This window comes from Centroberyx affinis, unplaced genomic scaffold, assembly GCF_046629955.1.
Source record: "Centroberyx affinis isolate AG114_WGS23_722 - 3 ecotype Tasmania unplaced genomic scaffold, CSIRO-AGI_Caff_v1 ptg001370l_1, whole genome shotgun sequence".
Classification (NCBI taxonomy): domain Eukaryota; kingdom Metazoa; phylum Chordata; class Actinopteri; order Beryciformes; family Berycidae; genus Centroberyx; species Centroberyx affinis.
In genome coordinates, this window is record NW_027279856.1 from 19,725 (window position 1) to 36,081 (window position 16,357).

The following is a 16,357-nucleotide window of genomic DNA, read 5'->3' on the forward strand; positions in this document are numbered from 1 at the left end:
TCTTCCGCCCTCTTCCTCTCTTTGTGTCCTACTTGTCTTCTCTGTGTTGCACTTTCTTTCTGTTTGTCCTATCTGTCCTCTCCGTATCCCTTTTTGCCTCTCTTTTCATCCTGTCCTTCTCTGTTTTGTCCTTTTTACTGTTTCCTACGCTCCAATCCCCCCTTTTCTCATTCCCCTTCTCTTCCTTTTTGCCCTTCTCTCTCCCTCTCTCTCTCTCTCTCTCTCTCTTTCTGTCTGTCTCTCTCTCTCTCCCCCTCCCTCCTGTTTTCTCCGGCAGCCCAAGTCCAAATGGTTCCCGTGTGGCCATGGAGAGCCAGAACACTAACCTCAGGTAACCTACACACATACACACACACACACACACACACACACACACACACATACAAGCATGCACACATACCACAAGGACACGTGCACACACATCCTTCCACGCAGGCAGTACATATGCATACACACACTCACTTGCACACAGTCTTTCACATGCATGCGTGTGCACACATGTGATCAGCGCGCTTCAGAAGTTGACAAACGCTCACACCCACACACACACACACACACACTCAACCCAGCTGCCTGTGCAAAGCAGCTTCAGCAACCAATCACTCAAACCTTCGCGCAAACACACACTGTTACATTATGATGTGGGAAACTGCTGACTGTGATCCTTTTCCACAGGGTGATGTCCATCTGCGTGTGTTTGTGTGTGCGTTCCCGTGTTTGTGTGTACCTTTCCTCGGGGTTGACTTTCGTGTGGATGTCATTCAAGTTCAGCACACACACACTGGCCGTCGGTATCGGGGGCTGTCAGTCCATCTTTCAGTGTGTTTGTGCTCTCTGTCAGCAGTCTGCCCCAGCTGAAGCTCAGCTAATAGGCAGCTAAGCCAGCAGAGGCCTGGTGAAGCCTCCCCACTCGGGAAACTGTAATGCTAAACATGTGTTAGTGCAGCAACTGTTAGCGTAGCATCACTCCTGATAGCATTACACAGGCACATGGGCTAGATAGTGTAGCACTGCGTCAGCTCTGTAACTGACTGATTTAGCAATGAATGATGTCTTGCAAAGTCATCAGTGACATCCATGTGAAAGTCAGCTATGAGTTATTGAGGAAAGCATGCATGATAACAGACTGAACGCTCAGATTGTTTGTCGGACATTTAGCCAGCAAGGTGGTGAAAATGGAGGGAGAGAACAAGAGGGATAGTGAGAGATTTAATTTTATGCCTAAAAACTGTGGAAATCCCCCCTCCCCCTTTTGCTTTTTTAATACAGATTCTCAGTCAAAACCTCCTGCAATAACAGCGGCTGGCACGATAGACATGTTTGGGAAATCAACATCTGGTCATTTGGTCAAATAGTATCCATATGTGTCAGAACAGCCTCTGGTTGTGAGTTAAAGCTCAGCTATGTTACCCAGTCAGTTAGCATCATTAGCTGCTTGTCGGACTCCTTATTAGGAGAGATTTGAGAGACTCCAGACTAAGTTTTGGAACCTTAAAGTGGTCCCAAGCAACAAACTCTAACCTCTGCTGCAGGCTTTTGTGATATGCGCTGATTAATGAAAACAAATCATTTTAAAATAGCCTGTATATACAGTGCTTGTCACATAATCTGATGAGCAGTGTGCAACAATACTGTTAAAATCGTGAATATATTAGTATATTGTGAAGATAAGTTCCTGTACTTTATTTGGCCCATTTCTGATTAAATATGATCACAATAGACCTAGCCAGATTTGCAGGTCAGTATGGTTCATATACTTGAAAAATATCTCATTCAAAATTCATTTTGGCTGCAAGAGTGTCTGAGAAAATCAATTTGTTTCAAGTAATGCAACCTATTTTGAGCACATGGAAAAATAGGCACATTGCATGTGATTTAAAATGGTATATTGCATAATAGGGATCAATACATAATTTTGTTTGAATAAACTTTCTAAACTTTAATGTGAAATGGGTCAACTGTAAAGTAAAATGAGCCTGGTTTAGTGGTGTAATGTCACATAGTCAAAAACTCAAATTGTAGTTGTTGAACTAAAATTGGCTGTTGTCATTGTTGTAGCATGATTTAAGGTGGAGGCCAATAGAAACCCATAATCAAAAGCTGGCAATCTTCTCCAGTGCCTTATTTTCCTCTTTCAATGTGAAATATATATAACACTGGAGATGAGTCACAACAGGAAAAACATGTAACATAATCTCACTGTCCAAACTCTTATGCTTTGGACTGTTGTACCTAAATGTTCAGACTGTGTTGTGTCTGAATCTCTGAGCCAGCAGCCAGCAGAGCAGCGCTGCAGTAGATCAGTTCTCTGAAAACATGACTTCCTCTAATGTGGCCTTTCAGCACCGGCTCTCACACACTGGGCTTTATTGGGCATGCTGAAGACTCTCAACAATAGGGAGACATTATTGTCAGATTGTTTACTGGGTGAGAGACTCGGCTGTAAACAGGGTCTGACAACAAACCCAATAAAAAACAACCGACAGAGAGACAGAGGCCAAATTGCTCTAAAAAAAAGGGACCAGTGCAACCAGTCCATCCTTCCCAGTCACACTCTGCTTTTCCTCTCATTTCATCTCTCCTGCTCCTTTCCTTTCATCCCTCCCCCCCCCTCCTGTCCTCTCGTCCGTCCTCTGATTTCTCCCCGTTCTCTCCCATCTCCTCTTCCCTCCTCTTCTCCCTCCCTCCCTCCCTCCCTCCGCTGCGCTCCAAAAACTGTTAAAGTTATCAGCCCTCTCCACTGGCTCTGTGTCAGGACATCTGTCTTTTATCAACGCCAGGATTTCAGAATATTTCACCCAACACCCGCATAGGTCCAGCACACACACACACACACACACACACACACACACACACACACACACACAGAATCCACAACAAAACGGATGGGTTTCTCCCTGCCATGCAGTACCGCAGCGACCCGTTTAGATTTGGAGAGAGGGAGAGAGAGAGTTGATGTTGAAGCCGGTTACCGGTTGTGCTTGGTGTGTGGGGGTTAAGGGAAGATGCATCTTCACATGTCTGCACCAGTATTAGAGTCCACGAAAGGCTGGATAAAGTATAGAAAGACACACACACATATATTGTTATTGTGGAAAGAGCCTGTAAAGGAAAGTATGCATAATGGACAGAGAGAGGGAAGAAAGTAGAAGCGATTGTGTTGTCGAGCGAGAGAAAAGAGACAGACGGGTCTGGCGGACAGACACAGAAAGTGGAATCAAAAGAAGTGAGAAATACACACAGGGAAAAGTCAGCAAAGGCAGAGAAAAAAGGGAGATGGTCAGACAGTCATACAAATATAGCCGCTACAGGGAGAGCCTTGAGTCGCTTTGATTAAAGCAGCAGAGAGGCTGAAAAAAGCAATGTGTTGACTTAAAAAAAAAAAAAAAAAAAAAGCTGCTGCAAGCCAAACTGTCAAAGTAGACCTGAAAAGAGTGATGGGGAAAAAAACAAAGTGTATTTCCATCAGAAGGAGCCGTTAGATGCCGAGCTGTCAGACAGGATGGTTGACAGTGGTTTGGGGTTACATCTAACACTGCGAGGTGTTTTGTCAACACAGCGCTGTCGCTACCTCCAGGATTCAATTCAGCGCAGACACTAACATATCTTTTTTTTTTTTTTTTTTTTTAAGTCTAATCAAGCAGCAGCTTTGCTCTCTCTGAGCAATCTTCTAGACTCGAGTGCCTTTACACCGTACTTGAAATGCATATATTCTCTGTCATGATTCCTAAGAAATCTCTGTAATTTAGGAGATGGTGTTCACAGATGGGTTTGACTGCAACGATATCAGCTGTATTTTTAAAAAAATCTCAAATAGATGCTGTTGTGCCATGAAATACAAATGTCATTTTGTAAATGCGCAGACATTTTCCCTCATTTAGACTCAATAGACCTTAATAGACCAGAATGCAATGCAGCCACAAGACAAAACTCTCGCTCTCTTGCGGTTACGGGCGCTATAACTAGTGCTCTCGCTCCACTGACACGTACTGAATGCAGCAAGTTCAGGCCGGTTCTCTGGGTGTCTTCCAAAGGGATTGTGGGAAATGCAGGAAATCGCTGCCTGGGAGTAGAAGCAGACGAGGCAGGTTGAGGGAAAGTGGGTGCACCGAAAAACGTAAATCTCAAAATAACTCCTGGAATGCATTGAACATCATAGATTGATAACAGTGTGAGAGATCAACTTGTTCCCTTTTTTTCTATGATGTACACACCAGAAACAGACATATAAATCACAAATTTTTAATGTTATGATGAAAAAATATGGGTGCGCAAAGTTCCCACACGCATTTTCAGCACCCGAGTTTTACCAAACTCGGGTGCTTCTCTCTGTAGGTCATGTTTTGTCCCACTTCTCAAGAATTATTTTCTGCTTCTCTGCTGAGTGCGTGTGATTGCGACGGATTTGAAGCCGCCACAGCCGGTTTTGCGCACAGTATGCGCCGCGATCTCCCGATCCCGCGGGGCGCGCTCGGGGTTAAATGCGACTCAGGCGGCCCCGCTCCAGTCGACCTCAGACTGTCAGAGGCCTGGAGTTGTCAGACAGTCAGACACGGCCGCATGACTGTGGTCTGCCACGCTGTCTCTCACGTACACTTTGGCTTCCTCACTCCCATCAGCACATATACGTCTGAGAGATTACATCAGTGTTTGCTGAAGGTATTCTTAGCCGCCGCCGGGTTGAGGTTCGGTGGCCATCAGCAGGTATTTTCCCAACCGAGGCATAAATCTTCATGACAGTTATATCAACATTTGCTTCGATGTTCTAAGAAATGGGGTTTATATTTGGTGGATTAGGGGTGTGGGGTATGTTTAACTTGTGAGGGATAAATATAAATACGAATTATTAGGTTGGCATTACAGCACGTATACATATGCAGTATATGCAGTATTCTACATTTTCTGCTGTACTTTCCTAATGCCAGTCGCCTAAACGGTGTATATAGCAGTGTAAATGTTTGCATTAAAGGGCCGAGGACAGGCTAGTAAAAAGCTTAAATCCATAGGAAAAGAAGGATTCTACTCAGCCCGCATCACTTCTGTTTTATTCACCGGCCTCGTGCAGAACTTGCTCTAAATATATAATCGTCAAAGTTGGCAACTATCAGCGCTGCATAGTCAATGTGAACCGTCTCATCCCTCCACATCGCTGCAGTCTGTCTGCCTTTGGTTTCCCCTTAGCGGGAGCAGTAGTTGTGCTGTAGATGGCTAAGAGCAGATAGCAGGGTGTGGGTACGGGGGCCCGGCAGGTGAGAAGCACACGGGGAATACAAGGTCACAAGTTCACTGGCAAACGCACAAACACGCTCCTACTAGCTCAATAAATAATTCTTTAAACACACACACACACACACACACACACACACTTAGAGTGTGTTGCCACATTCTGTAGAATCAGCGGCGGCGCTGTTTGGCCGACCCCTCGGTCCTGTCCTGCTGTTGAGGCTAAGTGTAAAGGGCCGGGGGAGCCAGCTAATACTCCCAGCAGACCAGCTCATAAAGGGCCTTTTGAGTCTCTGGGCCGGGTGAGGGGGCAGGGTGGGTGGGGGTGGCGGGGGGCGCTGGTGTGGCTTTAACACCACGGCACCCACTCACCACTCGCTACAAGCCCACCTGTGCCAGCTGCCGTCGAGGAGAAGCACGTACGCCCTCTCTCTCACACACACACACACACACACACACACACACACACACACACACACACACACACACACACACTGCCTTTACTCTCTCTTGCATGCACTCTCTCACCCAACACACACCCAGGACGGAGGGATATCGTGACTGTGCAGGTTCAGGTGCAGGAGAGCCCGCTCTGGCAAATGTTCACTCCTTCCCTTCTTGACTGCCCTCCCTCCACCTTGGAATAACAATAATAAAATCCTCTGGCTCTTCTGTTGAACGTGAAAGTTTGTATTTCTCCCCCCGATCGCCGTATTTCACCCAAGCTGTCACAGCAAAAGGAACCGTTCTGCTCCCCTCGCCAGGGCAGATTTTCGGCTTTGCTGCGCTTGTATTTTCTATATTTACAGTCAAATATGCGGAGCTCGTCCCGCTTTGGAAACCAGAGACGGCGAACTATGTCGAAACGTATTTTTAATTACACCGTGCCCTCGGAAGGGGGAAAAAAAAAAGTGCGCTGAAATTACGCTTTATTATATGGTTCTTGAGCCTCCCGGCCAAGAGCAACTCATTCCATTTTGTTTTAAGGCCATCTTTTTTTTTTTTTTCCCCTCCTCCTTCCTAAAGTGGTTTTCGGGGCTGCTCCGCTGCAGTCTTACCCTTTCTTTGACATGCTAGGGGCCTCGACGCCTGCCAATAAAATAAATAGCAGCTGACTTGATTATACAGGGATAGACTGGCGAAACACTGCACCCGTTTAGTTTGGAAGCCCAAATAGAACAGGCCTTTTTCACCCCGCTGCGCCAGAGAAGCCCGAGCGGGAGGGCGAGCGGCGGGAATAAGTGGGTGGCTATGTCCCGCTACCTCAGAAAGGCCCCTCCTTCGCCTTTTGTTTTCGCCGACGCCAGCCCCCCCCCCCCCCCTCGGCGCTCCGCTCCCCAAGGTGGACAGTAGCTTCTTTTAGAGGAGCCCTCCGCCGGCTCAGCGTCTCCTCGGACCAGAAACGAGGGCCGCTGTCCCGTCAGAGGGAGAGATGGATTATGTTTTTACGAGGCCCACCCAGGCGTCCGCCGACACCGCAGCGAGGGCCCGGGGCCGGCCAGGACTGGAGCGCTGACCAGGGTTCAGCTTCCCCCCTTTCGTTAAGGTTCTTTTTTTTTTTATAGATGTCTCCGTTTTATTAGATCGTCGGCCCTGGATAGCGGGAGCGCGAAAGGGGATGACATGTCGATAAAGGTCATGAGTCGGTCCTGAGACTGCAAAAACCGCTAAAACCACTGCCACTGACCTCAGCAGTCAGCTTCTTTAGGCCTCAGAAGGGAAGGGGATGTTTCTGGGCTTAGAGAAAGAGGGAGAGAGGCAGATGGAGACCAAGTGGGAGAAAACAAATGTGAGAAATTGACGATTGTGGGGAAAAGTTGGAGAGAGAGAGAGTCTAGAGAGGTTAGACGGAGAGAAACGAGCGATGGAGGAGGGCAGAAAGAACACACAGGCGACTTATCCGTCCAGTTGAGCTAGCCGGAGGCGCCAGCTGCCCTTACACCGCTCTCCTTTGTATATTTCTTTCTCCCTCTCTCTCTCTCTCTTTTCCTTCCCGGGGTTTAATCTCCCTCGCTCTGTCTTTCCCGGTGGCGATATTAACCGAACGTCTGGTCAAAGGCCCGGCCTATCCCCAGATCTGGATCACATTTACTCGGGACTTAGGGCTCTGTTTGGAGGAGGGCGAGGGCCAGGGAGGGAATTTCTTACAAAACTCCCCAGTTTGGCGGTTAAAGGCTATTTGAGACATCGGGGCTGGGGAATTCCCTACAGGACTTTTTGCTCTCTTTCTTTTATCTTCGTCTCTGTCTCTCTCTCTCTCTCTCTCTCTTGCCTCCAGTGTTGTGAAAGCCGTGCACGAGAAATGTCACAATGCCCCTATGTCCCGGTGACAGTAAACAGCTGTAATACACCAAAAGATAATTGCTCTTTACAGAGAACACCCCAGGACAAGCTCTGTTCAATACCGCTGTTCCAGTAAACGGTGAATCATAGTGACACGACTTCTCTCTTCTTTTTCCCCCTTCCCTCCCATCCGTCCGTCCATACCCCGTTGATCTCCCTCCACCTCTTCTTCCCCCCTCCCTCCCTCCCTCCCCCCGCCCCCCCTCCTCTACCCTCGCAGTCGTCCCAGCCAGCTGAAGGAGCAGGTGGTTCCCGGGGTCCCCCAGCAGGTCCTGTCCCCGGCCCAGCTGCCCGAGGAGGCCGAGTGCCTGACGGTGCCCAAGTACAAGAGAGACCTGGTGCAGAAGCTGAAGATCCTGCGCCAGGAGCTGTCCCAGCAGCAGCCCCAGGCCGGCCACTGCCGCATCGAGGTCTGCCGCGAGGAGATCTTCGAGGTAAAAAAAACCCCCAAAAAAACCCCATACAGAATAAATTCACACTACCTAGAAAACTGCAAAAGGAACACGAGTACTACCTGCGGAAGAAAGCAGGAATGGGCGTTCTCATCTCAAATTTGCGATGTGCTTTAAGGTAGCCATAAAAGGGAATAGTTGGACTGTTGAACGACATCTGCGAAATGAGTGCAGCTGCAAACAAACACACACACACGCACACACGTACTTTAATGCACAATAACACAAAATTGAGCACGAATCCTTTAGATGTGCGGGAGTAAGCACGATGCACGTTAATCGAATGTTGGTAAAAATTCATAAACGCCACGCCGAGAATCACATGTAAACACGCGCACTTTCAACATCCACGCAAACAACGGCGGTGCGCTCACAGACCCAGATCTGTGCACTTTACTGGCATTTTTTTTTCTTTTTTCGCCCCATTTACGGTCTGCACCAGAAAAAGGGCCCGGGGCAGCGCAGGACCGATACTCAGAACCGCTTTACGATTTCCAGGGAAAAGCAGACCAGAAAGGCCTTCGCAACACCACAAAACTCCCTCTCTCTTTTCCCTTTTCTTCTCCTCCTCCTCTGTCTCTCTCTCTCTCTCTCTCTCTCTCTCTCTCGCTCTCCCAATCATTTGTTCTACCAAAGCAAGGCATTCTTTCTGGATGATTTCAGCAGTTAAAGAGACGGAGGGGGGGGGGGCTGGGTGGGAAGGAGCGGGTGAGGAAAGGAGCTAAGGCAGCAGTGGCAAGTATTCGGGGCCAGACATAACTTCATAACTACAAGTTGAGCAATGAAAAATATGACTTCATCCCCCTTCGCGACGTGACAGCTGTGCGAGGGGAAAGCGAAGTGTGAAAAAGCGGCGCTGCGGAATCGACTTGAGGTTTTCATACAGGAACCAGTGCTGCAGTTTGCCACTGGCTCTGTGTGTGTGTGTGTGTGTGTGTGTGTGTGTGTGTGTGTCTGTCTGCCTGCCTGTAGGCGAGTGCGAGTGAGTGTATATACTGCCCTATAAGGAGATCAGCAATAACTACTTTTTGTGTCATTTAAAGGTCAAAGATCATGACTGTGGTTTACATTTCATATCAAGAAAATGCACAGCCATAAATGCTATTAAGTGACGTATAATCCACCCTTAAACTTCAAAGTCATTTTTCTATTTTACTAGTCATGCAGGTGCTGATCTTTGGTATTATAGGCCAGTATACAGCACATGGGCTTGCATTCATGTTTCTGTTTGAGTGTTTGCATGTGACTCTTGTGCTAGCTGGTTCAGATAAACTATTTCAAATGTGTGTGCGTGTGTGTGTGTGTTCCTGTGCAGCCCAGCTCTCTGTCATGCTTTCACAGTTGCAACAGTGCTGTTGCTGTGGCAGGAGATTGTTTACTGTGGCACAGCCTCCGAGTCTCTGGACTCCTCCGAGAGAGAAGGCCCTTACGTAATGCAAAAGGGAAACGCACGCGATTGTGTTGCTACAGTTGTGAGGACCTCCGCTGAAAACAACTCCGCAACAGATAACCCCCGACTTTAACCTTCACCAGTACATGCCTGACCATAAGCCTTTGTCCTAAAAATGCTCTCACTTTGGAAGGTTTCCAGCATCTTTGCATTCTTGTGAGGACGTTTGGTCCTCATAAGTATAGAAGTGCAGGCACGCTGACACTCACACACAGTTGGCCAGACAGCGCTGTTTTGGTTTGTTCCTACCAATTTCTTCCCAGGCACCGTGCGTACCTGGTCTCCTAGGAGCTGTGTGCGTGTGTGTGTGTGGGTCTCACATGACAACAATCTGTTTGTTGGGTAGAAATGACACATCTTCACACACGCACGTAAGCACTGATCAGCAAACCTCTAAAGTTCCAGTTTTAACCATGCTGTCCCTTCTGCTGTGTTGTAGTCTGACTGGTAATATTAAAGCTGTATAATACTGAACATGCTGTCTGTGTTGTGTTGCAGGAGTCGTACCGTCAGGTGATGAAGATGCGTCCCAAGGATCTGTGGAAGAGACTGATGGTCAAATTCAGAGGAGAAGAGGGACTGGACTATGGAGGGGTGGCAAGGTACTGTGCTGTGCCATGTGTTTCTTTTTGTGTGCGAGTTGGTGTGTGCTTTTCTCAGTGTGCATTATGTTTATGTCAAATCTGTGTGTGTGTGTTAGGGAGTGGCTGTACCTGCTGTCCCATGAGATGCTGAACCCCTACTATGGCCTGTTCCAGTACTCCAGAGATGACATCTACACTCTACAGATTAACCCCGACTCTGCCGTCAACCCGGTAGGAATTATTTAGCTTGATAGTCAGTCAGTTAGACATTTATTCATCCAGACAGTCTAAATTGAAAAACAAATGTTTTCTATGAAATTCTTGTAAATGTGCCATAAATTACCAGGATAGCTTCAGATAGAGATAGAGATAGTTAGAAAACAGCGTATGGTATGTTACGCACATGCATAGAAGCACTGCTTATATAACAATTTGTATTATGAAATAGAAGAAGTTAATTCTACCATCATGTGAATTTAATTTGCATACAAGAAGAAGATTATGGGGTTGTGCAAACAAATTTGCAGCTAAAGTTTGAAGATTCAGTTAAAAATGAATTTTCACAATGATACAAATTTTACTTCATTAGATACTTCTCAATAAAGAACACATGATTTGTAGATTCGTAGAAAATGATTTTCTGAAGAGCTGTAAATCCTGCTAAAGCATGATAGCGTCCAGGTACAGAGGAGGGACTCACTGACCTGAATTTGCCTCTCTGACGTCGGCATTGTGGTTAAAAACCGAACCCATGACATGGACCCAGAAGGGTTTAGGCTAGGGGGTTTATAAGGTGCTGAGGTCCTGTGACCGGCCTGTTATCTTATTGAAAACCGATATGTACCTCAGCGTTTTGGAATGAAAGGCTTCACATTTAATATCCACCCCCCACCCCCCACCCCCCTTTAATCTGCAGGAGCACCTGTCGTATTTCCACTTTGTGGGCCGTATCATGGGCATGGCGGTGTTCCACGGCCACTACATTGACGGAGGCTTCACGCTGCCCTTCTACAAACAGCTGCTGGGGAAACCCATCACCCTGGACGACATGGAGTCCGTCGACCCCGACCTCCACAACAGCCTCGTCTGGATCCTGTAAGAGCCACTATTCGCAGGATCGAGTGCATAGAGAGAGACACACACACACACACACACACACACACACACACACACACACAGACACTTGGCCATTCTGTCCTCGCCCTTTTGCATAAGCCAAACCTATTCTAGTGGTCCTGGCGCCCTCTGCTGTCAGTTCAGTTGAAAGTCTGATTTCATAGTCGTCATCATTTCATAATCTCTCTTACCGTTGATTTTATCCACTATTACGCCTATTTGGTGCCATTTTTCTGCAGAATCATCACTGCTGTAGGCTTCTACTGATAATAAACACTAAAAAAAACAGTAGCTGAGAAAAAACACTGGCATTATTATAGATATGTCGGTTCACTTTGTGAGGATGCTGAGTGCAGATCCCTGTTACGTGTCTTTGTCTTCTCTCTTGGGAGAATGGCATCCTAAAAAAAGATTCAGGAGGAAAGTGGAAACCCAGTGTCTCATCTCTCTCTCTCTCTCTCTCTCTCTCTCTCTCTCTCTCTCTCTCTCTCTCTCTCTCTCTCTCTCTCTCTCTCTCTCTCACTCTCCCTCTCCCCCACAGGGACAATGACATCACTGGTGTCCTGGACCACACCTTCTGTGTAGAGCACAACGCCTACGGAGAAATCATCCAGCACGAGCTCAAACCCAACGGCAAGAGTGTCCCCGTCACAGAGGACACCAAGAAGGAGTATGTCAGGTACGGGAACGCAGGCACACACACACACACACACACACACACACACACATATATTTTCCACAACATCTGTTCAACATCAACATGTTTGCTGGGACCCTATCTGAATCTTTATTGCCAATACATCCATTGTTTCATAAACTTACAGACTCTGATTCCTCTCCACCTGCTTTCTCTTTGTTAAACGTTTGACATGCATCTTTCTCCTCTCTTTCTCTCTCTCTCTCTCTAGGTTGTACGTGAACTGGCGTTTCCTGCATGGCATTGAGGCCCAGTTTCTGGCCCTGCAGAAAGGCTTCAATGAGGTCATCCCGCAGCACCTGCTCAAAGCCTTCGATGAGAAGGAGCTGGAGGTACAGTAGAACAATACAGCAGACTGTTTATGTCCCATCTTAAACCCTCTCTTTCTGAATGCGCTGAGCCTCTTCTCCACTGCTGCAGTACCAGTTCAGGATATATTCTGTCTTCCCCCCCCCCTCCTCCTGCAGCTGATAGTGTGCGGCCTGGGGAAGATCGACATCTCTGGACTGGAAGTCCAACACCCGCCTGAAGCACTGCACCCCGACAGCAACATCGTCAAGTGGTTCTGGAAAGCCGTGGAGTCCTACGACGAGGAGAGGAGGGCCCGGCTCCTGCAGTTTGTCACCGGATCCTCCAGAGTCCCACTGCAGGGCTTCAAGGCTTTACAGGGTACGTGTCCTAGTCTCTGTGTGTGTGTGTGTGTGTGTCCGTCCCTCTGTTAGTTGGTGTATATTTTTTCCCTCTTTGCTCACAGTGCAAAGCCTTTAGTCAGCGCTGACAGCAGAGTATGAACATTTCACTGCAACAAACTGCACCAGACTTAAATAGAGTTTTCTGTTGTCCAGAACTGGGTCAAATAGTACAAGCAAATAAATCTTGGTGTTTGTTTTAATCTGCCTGGAGCACCAGAGGGGTGGGGTTTGCCTCATAGTGCAACAAGTTCCTAGAAAGTTAAGATGATCTGAAAGTCAGTTTAGTAAACTTAGCTGTGATTGACAACAAATCTGACACTACCTGGATTGTCTGTATGCTGTAAACTCCACCCACCTAGCGCTCACAAGTGGGTTAAAACAAACGCTTTTTGTAACTATTATTTGATCTCGGTCAGCAAAACACTTTTAAATATGAGTAGTGTGGAGGAGAGTGTGTTTACTTTGGGGTGTATGTTTACGAGTGTATGGTGGGTGTGTCTGTGTGTCTGTGTGTGTGTGTGTGTGTGTCGTCCAGTTTAGCCCCAGTGGTTTTCTCTGTGAAAATATACTACAGCTCCCATGTCAGTTGAGATGTTGGTGGGCAAGTTTAAGTGTGAAATACTATATTGTACTGTCTATATTATAATGGATTTTTGTGTGTGTTTTTGACTGCAGGTGCTGCAGGGCCCAGACTCTTCACTATTCATCAGATCGATGCCAACACCAACAATCTGCCCAAAGCCCACACCTGGTGTGTATCACATAACACACACACACACACACACACACACACAAATGCACGGGCACACACACATGAAATTTCAACTTAGCTCTATACTGGAAAATGTTATGTTTTTATCGGCCACTACCAGTTTGGCTGTTATATTTACCTCTGTCTCTCTCTCTCTCTCTCTCTCTCTCTCTCTCTCTGTGTGTCTCTCACCCTCTCTCTCTGTTTCCCTCTCTCTCCAGCTTCAACCGGATCGACATTCCTCCCTACGAGAGCTACGACAAGCTGTACGACAAGCTGCTGACGGCTATCGAGGAGACCTGTGGCTTCGCAGTGGAATTGTGTGTGTGTGTGTGTATAACCACATGTTCAATGCAGCAAGACTCTCACAGACTTATCACACGCCCACTCAGATCCCGCGGCGGGGGGCGGGACGGCACAGCAGCCCGCAGTCTTCCTCTTCTCCCACGTTCTTCCCTTCTCAGTATCACGCTCCTTTTTTTTACAGCTGCTGCTACAGACTTGAAGGTCGCTCACCCAGAATCCCACTGTAGGAAGGTGGTGACGGCTGTCTTTTACCTGTCGTTTTTCTTTTTTTTTTTTTTTTTAAAGTGTAGTTCATGTGGTTCTCATGGTGAAACGCAGAGAGCAAGCCGTCTCGGTTTTGTGGGAATGACCTACAAATCCAATCATTGGTTGTTTGCATTAAAAGGTCTTCACGTTCGATAGAAATGAGTCGCAGGTTTGATTTTGCATTTTTGAATTGATCGATTTGAGCCCAATCCTGCTACTGAATCTTTTGACCCGTAACCTACAGGTAGCCATATCTTGCCCATAGTAGCCGTTCTAACCTCAAACCAATAAACCTTCGGACCCTCATGGCCACATCGTTGGCGCGCTTCATCTTGCAGAGGCGCCACTGGTTCATCATACCTCAGTGTCACGCTTCGATATATGAAGGGTTTCATTCCAAAATGCTGTCTATCCGTTTTGGGGAAAGATGATACCTGTCATTTGTAAATGTTTGGAAAAAACGCAGCTAAATGTGTAATCAAAAGTCTTAGGATAGCTTTTACCACAATAACGCTCTATAATGAGTTTTACTTTCATACCAGCAGTCATTTTGTAACCGTAGATATTATTTAAACAGTGGATATATCATTTTGAAATGGAACTCTAGGCATCAGCACCGTAGAGAGTCGCTTGGACCACCTTCCGTTTCTGTCATTCACACCTTCGCCTCCAGCTCAGCTACAGAGGCGCGTGTCTTCGTCCGGCCCGGCGTGACTCGGCACACTTCCACTCAGCTCCTATGTGAAAAGGGCACCGCTGTCCCAAGGGACCAGGCTTGATAGAAAGCTATTCAAGGGGGATGTCTGTTTTCAAAAGTGACATCCATTTAGAAAAAGGCATTAGTATTTTCTCTCTCTCTCTCTCTCTCTGTCTCTCTCTGTCTCTCGCCACTTTAGAGCACTTTACGAACCGAGCGGCGGCGGCGGGAGGTGCTTTCTTCACGTTCGATTTCAATTTACCGTAAAATACCGTAAAATACACCGCGTTTTATTTGCAACCATACAACCGCGTTAGAAATATACAGAGTAAAAAGTATCTATATACCTGTAATTTTTTGAGTATATATGTACAAATACATAGCTATTTTGTATATTGCTGCTTGTTCTTTCTGTTCAATTTACATGCAAGCATGTTGGTGTCTGTCACAGACCTCTTTGCATTCTCAGGTGAAGTCGTCCTTTTGGTTTTTGTTCTTTTTTTTTTTTACATTTATTAGGCTAGTATGTGAAGAGGGAGAAAACTGGTATGAATGGACTTCAATGGAAACTAGAATTAAACCCAGGACAGAGCGCAAATACTTCCCAACTCAAAGCGAGACTTTACTTCGGTAGATCATTTTCACTTTTTAACACGCGTTCCTTCGTAGGAGAGCGGGAACGGTCGACCGTTTTGGCCGCTCTGAGGACCCGTAGGGTTACACTCTTAGTTTGACACAAACTGTACACAAACGCAGCAGAATAGACCCCAGAGTTTTGCAGTAACGTTGGACTGAATGCCGTGGGTGAACTCAGATCCTCAGCCGACTGCTGCTGAACCCTCGGGTGCTACACAGTGACAACATGCACCCAGAGGAGATGTCTCTTTAAACCCCTGCATGAATGGACGCTCAGAAGATAACGCCTATTTATTTGCGATTTATTACTTCCCTCTTAACGTGTGTGTCGACTTGCAAAGGTCTGTTTTAATATTTGGATCTTTTTTTTTTTATACTGCCTGCTGTTAATAGCAATCGAGTGCATTTGTTACCTGATACTCCAACTTGTTTTTTTTTGTTTTTTTTTAACAGTGTACCTTTCGAGTTTCAATAGCCTCCTTGAGAGACAAAACAGAGACACAGAGTATCTTGTAGTGTTCTTTGTTTGTACAGTATAGAAAATTTTATTCATGCAGTTATCTGTGGATCGCGATCGACTACCTTTTTGATTTTTACCTTTAATAACCTGACCCACAAAACGGAATAGAAATGCATTAAGAAGTTTTTTGCACACGTTATGCATACTTGGGTTCCAAGTTATAATCAGAAACTTCCTTCTATTTACCAAATAGTTAATGGACTGATTGATCTTTTTGTAGATATATATATACATATACTGTATATATATGTATATACACACAAGTTCTCGATATGCACACACATTAAGTATCTTTGTCCAGTGCACACACAGTCTGCTTCTGCTTTTTGTTTCTTTTGTTTTTCGTTGACACCGAGTTCTCTGGCTGGTTCAGTCTTCAGTGAAGAAGGTGTTGGATGTTTGAGTGTTTCCAGACAAGGGGAACTCACACTAGAAGCTTTTTTTTTTTTTTTTTAAATATCCCAGTTAAGCAACCAAAGTGGACATCGTAGACAATTTTTATAATCATTTAGTTTTTTTTTAATTGAAAGCCTATGATGTAGGGTGATTTTTAGCCTAATCATAGAAATTTGTGTCAAACGGCCGAATGAGGGCCAAAAAAAAAAAAAGGTGAAAAACTTGTAAGCTGGTGTAATCGTGGTGTT

General features: G+C 46.3%; 1 pseudogene; it reads left to right on the forward strand.

Moving 5' to 3' along the window:
- LOC139649532 (E3 ubiquitin-protein ligase SMURF2-like) overlaps positions 1–14,639 on the forward strand; it is a 33,144-nt pseudogene extending 18,505 nt beyond the window's left edge.
- Positions 14,640–16,357: the final 1,718 nt, after the last annotated feature.